The sequence below is a fragment of the Macrobrachium nipponense genome, chromosome 15, assembly GCF_015104395.2.
Source record: "Macrobrachium nipponense isolate FS-2020 chromosome 15, ASM1510439v2, whole genome shotgun sequence".
NCBI classification, from domain to species: Eukaryota; Metazoa; Arthropoda; class Malacostraca; order Decapoda; family Palaemonidae; genus Macrobrachium; species Macrobrachium nipponense.
In genome coordinates, this window is record NC_087208.1 from 56,395,214 (window position 1) to 56,401,237 (window position 6,024).

The following is a 6,024-nucleotide window of genomic DNA, read 5'->3' on the forward strand; positions in this document are numbered from 1 at the left end:
ATGAAGTCTGTTGACTCTGACTGAATCATTGCTGAATTTGTATATTTTTTTTTATTAAGTGTCTAACATATCCGTATGTTATTTATCTTATACATGTGCTGCTCTGTCTTCCATTTTCAGCTTTTACTCTTCAGATATACTTTCGCTGGACTTCAAATAACCAGTTATTAGATATACCTCCAGCCACCCCTCGTCTCGCCATTAAAATCATCAACTCCGTCTTCAGACAGAAAGCAAGAATGTCTTAATAAATAAAAACAAATGCTCTGCGAACTTTAGTTCACAATCTAGCTAACTTTTCTTCACAATTATCGTTTGCCGAACTTTATTTTACGGAATTGGTAGATTGTCGACAATGTCGGTCGCAATCAGAGTATTGAGAGTATATTATTATATATAATATTTATTATAATATATACTAATTATATATATAATATATATTATATATAATATATATATATATGTATATATATATTATATATTTACACAGCCACAGAGCTGAAAGAAGGAATGATGGAAGAACTTGTCTCGTGGAGGTGTGAAAACACGAAAGCGCTTGGTCGAGATCTCGTATTATTCCTTCAGTTCTCTCTCTCTCTCTCTCTCCCTATATATATATATATATATATATATATATATATATATATATATATAATATATATATATATATAAAGAGAGAGAGAGAGAGAGAGAGAGAGAGAGAGGAGAGAGAGATAGAGAGAGAGAGACACTTGTAAATGAAGTTAAATTTTAACTGAAACAATCTATACCCTTGATAACATTGGTTATTTTCGTAACTTTCAAATAATAATTGAGAATGATTGTCTGATTTATTAAAGACATAGAACAAAATGGTCTTGTTAGATATTTCCTCAAGACTACTACATAATCTCGGCGAAGAAACACATGGATAAGTATCGTGTGAAAGAACCTGTAATGACACATTGTCTCTCCACTTGACAAATTTCCGTTGAGGGATAAAAAATAAAACTGGCTAATGATGTAATTTGTGAAATTACCCCCTTTTGACACCTGGATATAAACTCTCTCTCTCTCTCTCTCTCTCTCTCTCTCTCTCTCTCTCTCTCTCTCTCTCTCTCTCTCTCTGTGATCTTCTCAGAAGGATGGGTGAATGTACATCTTGAAGAATTTGCGGTTTTCAAAATCATTTACGTAGATTTATATTCGAACATATGATTCCTGTCATTTTTATCACACATATATAATATATATACATATATATGTGTGTGTGTGTGTGTGTGTGTGTAATTTATACACACACACACATATGTATATATATATATATATATATATATATATATATATATATATATATATAAATTACAGAAGATAATGGGAACTACAGATAGAGGTGAACAGGTATGAAAATGAAATACATATGAACAAATAAAGAATAGGATGAAAAATGTAAATAAATGATGAAAGCACAAGGACAATTGTCTTAGGGTATTAATGTATTGCATCTTCGCTTAAACGTTTCGGGTTCTAATAGCAAGACATCATCAGGGAGATCATTCCATAGTTCAACGGTGTGAGGGAGAAAGAGCCAAGTTTCATTCTGTTCCTAATTATTGCCCCTCCCTTTCTGTAGATTTACTTAGGGCTCTTTACGGCGTCCCTTCGACCTGTAGCTACAACTTCTTTCACTTTTTTTGCTGCACTTACGTTCATATTCTCGTTCTTCCATTTGACTTTCCACTATCTTATCAACTGTTTCATAGTGCAACAGTGAGGTTTTCATTGTTACTCCTTTCAAGCATTTGTACTCCCAGTTTCATTTTCAGTGTTGAGTGACCTCAGTGATTGGCCTTTGGCCTGAATTTTATGTTTTTCAAATTGTAAGTGTACACAAAATAAAAGCTATGGAAATATAAAAATACTCAGTATATTGTAAGGAATTTACTGTTTTTTTATATATATTTTTACTGTTTTTATTTTGTGAAGTTCGTATGAACGTTTTCTTACGTTCTTATCCGCCTTCTTGTCTTGATAAATAAATCTAGATGTAATTTCAGGATAAATGTATCCTATTACCCGCCCCCCCCCCCCCCAACACCATGAACAAGTTAAGTATTTCTTAGTTTTACCAGACCACTGAGCTGATTAACAGCTCTCCTAGGGCTTAGAAGGATTAGATATTTTTACGTGGCTAGGAACCAATTGGTTACCCAGCAACGGGACCTACAGCTTATTGTGGGATCCGAACCACGTTATATCGAGAAATTAATTTCTAATCACCAGAAACAAATTCCTCTGATTCCCTGTTGGCAGAGCCGGGAATCGAACTCGAGACTTCCGAATCGGTAGGCGAGCACGTAAACCACTCGTCCAACGATGGACTAACACCATGAACAATATGATAAAATTTCTGCTGAGATATTTAAGAAATCAGAATTATTTCACTTGCATAAAAAGGAAAAGGCATCTTGTTTGCAGAAACGATGATAAATTATATTTTCGGATATGGAAATAGAAGGAGCCACAGTAATATTCGCGTTTATCAAGAACGAAATATATTTGTAGAAATATTTACGAATATATTTCTTCTTGATGAACAAGAATATTAAATGTGGATCCTTCTACTGTTGACTTAAAAGCATGATACGGTGTTTTTGTACTGCATCTATTTATATATTTATTTTATATATGTATATGTATATATATATACTATATATATATATATATATATATATATATATATATATGTTTGTAAGTATGAATATATATCTATATCGCTCTTAAAATATGTAGACAATCTGAGCCATAATACTCGTAGGAAGATTAAAAAAAAAAACGAAACCCATGATAAGGTTAAATTCTTTAAAGATTGGGTTCGGATAGTAAATGGGCGATGAAGAAAGGAAGATAAAGATTGGAATGGCCGCGTAACGATGAGATAGAACGCTAGGAGGCATTATATAAAGCTCGTGCGAGATCTCAACCTTATTGAGATGATAATCACATTGTAATTGTTATAATTGCTATTTAATGAGCAAAAAAGTTCTTACTGCAATACATGTTATACATACATACATTATATATATATATATATATATATAATATACATATATACATATATATATATATATGTATATATATATATGTATATATATATATATATATATATATATATATATATATATGTGTTGGTAATCACAGAAAGTCCTTCATCAATGACCTATGAATAAAGTCGAAACCAGTCAGGACCTACACCCGTCTCTTTATTTTTTCCCCGGTGGTTATGCGTTATATATATTGTCACAACTTCAGCTTTCCACTTGACTATTCATGAATTCTCGGTAATGAGGGCAACACTTCATGTAGGTATAGTAGATATGTTAAATGAATTATCAAACTATAATTAAAATTAAACAAAGACTTTACTTATCTTAAATCACGTCTGAATATATTAATTAACAAAATAATAACAATAACCACTTAAAATACTACTAGAAACAAGTGAATCGTAAGCCACCGGATAACGAACTCAAAGTATTAACTTGACAGAGCTTGGAAGTAAAAATTTGCAAGGATTACATACATTAAAAACATGAGGTAATTTCATCCATGCTGTCCGCTACGATCAGCAATCAATAGATGGCGCTAACATCATACACAATAATAGGTGTGTAATTAGAACTGCTACATAATGATAGGAGGTTTATTATAGTTCCCCCCTGTTAGGAATGAAATTACTATGACAATTTTTTATTGACAAAACTTAGTGAATTCAAGTGGTTTTCTGTCTGTAAGGACGTGATAATGCGTCGGCGATGGTGTTGTTTGATCCTCGAATGCTGTGGATCTCAATGTTGTAGGAAGACAAGATGTATGACCATCGAAGAAGTTTCTTGTTGTTAAGCTTGGCCCTTCGAGGAATGGTTAAGGGGTTTTTGTGGTGGGATCCGGGTGTAAATTTGACCGAACCGCCCCGTGCAGCAACCTTCCAGATACTGGACGGAAAATGAAAAGGACTGTTTGCTACAAAGAACTATAAATTAACTTTTTCTTTTTTTTTCGATGGTAGGCCATCTTAGTTGAGTGCCTTTGAATGCTCCCCGAGTAATAAGCTAGCTGGCAGCAGGGTGTTCCAACAAATCTTGAAAAGTACTAGGGTCCCATTGATTTCGTTGCAGTAGGACACCACCAAATCCAGTATTACAAGCATTCAACTGTATAAAAAAAAGGTTTAGCAAGATTAGGAGCTTGCAACAAAGGAGATGAAGTCATGAATAACTTTAGCTGCTGGAAGGACCTTGTCGTGATCCTGTGTCCAGTGCAAACCGTTTGCTTTGCTAGGAAAAATAAAAAAATGGTCAAAGGCATGTAGAGGAGAAGTTATGAATGGCAAAATTAGGACAAAACTTTCGAACTAATATGGGACACCATCACCTAAGAAAGTTTTGAGTTCTTTTTTATCACTTGGAGTGGGAAATGAAGTTATAGCCTTTACATTAGTATCCTTGGGTAATATGGAGCCACTGCCAATGACATGTCCTAGGTATGTACTTTTGCCTTACCAAATGACTCTTGGCTAATTAATAACGAGGTTAGCTTTCAGGAGTCTTTTGAAGAGTTCTTTTAACGATCTTGAGTGTTCGTCCCAGGAGTTACTAGCATTACGATGTCATCCAAATAGACATCACACCCTCCAAACCACGTGTAACTTCATGGACCATCCTTTGGAATGTAGCTGGAGCATAAGTCATCCCAAATGGCAAAACTTTGTATTCAAAGAGACCAAAAGGTGTTATAAAAGGCTGATATCTCTTTTGCCCTATCTGTTAATTTAATTTGATAATAAACCCTTTCAAGAGACCCAAATCTGGGTCAGGTATTTAGAATTACTCACAGAGTCAATAATATCTGCAATTCTAGGTAATGGATAAGCATCCTTGACTGTTACAAGAATTAACCTTTCTATAATCCGTACACATACGATAGGAATTGTTAGGCTTTTTGACTAAAATACAAGGCGATGCCCAGGGAGACTTACTTGGTGCAGCCAAATCTAGTTTTAGTAAATATCAACCTCAGCCTTCAAGGCTGGTAATAAACGATGGGACACCCGATAAAAAGGTTGACGGACGGGATTTGTTGTGTTTGGTTCTAGCACAACATCAGTTTCACCAAGGTACAGCAACAGGAGTCTGCCTGAAAACATTGCAGGATAAGACTTCAGAACAGCCTCTAATTTCTTCCCTTTCAACCGTAGGAAGATGACCAAGATACTGTGAAAGTAAAGAAAGAATAGTGATTACTAGCATCTGTCCATGAAAAATATGATAGAGCAAGTTTCTTCTTCGTCTTGTTCAAGAGAGCTAAAAGTTTATCATTATCAACTGCCTCGGGTACTAGGTTTTTCGTGCTAGGAGAATCTCGATGGGAGTAGTTATCCTTGAGTTGTGAGTGGAGTGATCAATCTCTCTACTTAACAGGTGAACTACCTGTGGAGAAATCTTTGCAGATTGGTATGGTTTTTATTAGATTAATGTGCACTAACTGGCTAGGTTTCCTTTTGGTCTGGAGTTTCAATTGCATAAGTTGTTTAGAGACCCTTTTAGTGATTTTATACGGACCCATAAATTTTTCTCTCAATAGAGCTCCTGGAACTGGTCGATATACAAGTACATCATCTCCTACTTTGAAAGTTCTAATTCTGGCCTTTTTATCGTAATGGTTTTTTCATTCGAATCTGACTGTTTAGTTAAATTCAGATTGGCAAATTCATAAATATGGTCAATTTAACCTTAAGACTTTGAAGGTATTGTGGAATACTTACTTGCTGGTCTTTGTAAGTACCATCTTAGGATGTTTTCTTTTACCATACTAAGGTTTTTGTCTAGGTCTACGGCCGAACATCATCTCGAAGGGAGAAATTCCAGTCGACTTATTAGGTGTACTCCTAAGTACATACATAAGCAGATCCAGGTCTTCATCCCAGTCTCGTCCAGTTTCACAAATGTACTTGCGCAGGAGGCTTTTTAATGGCTGGTGTACGCG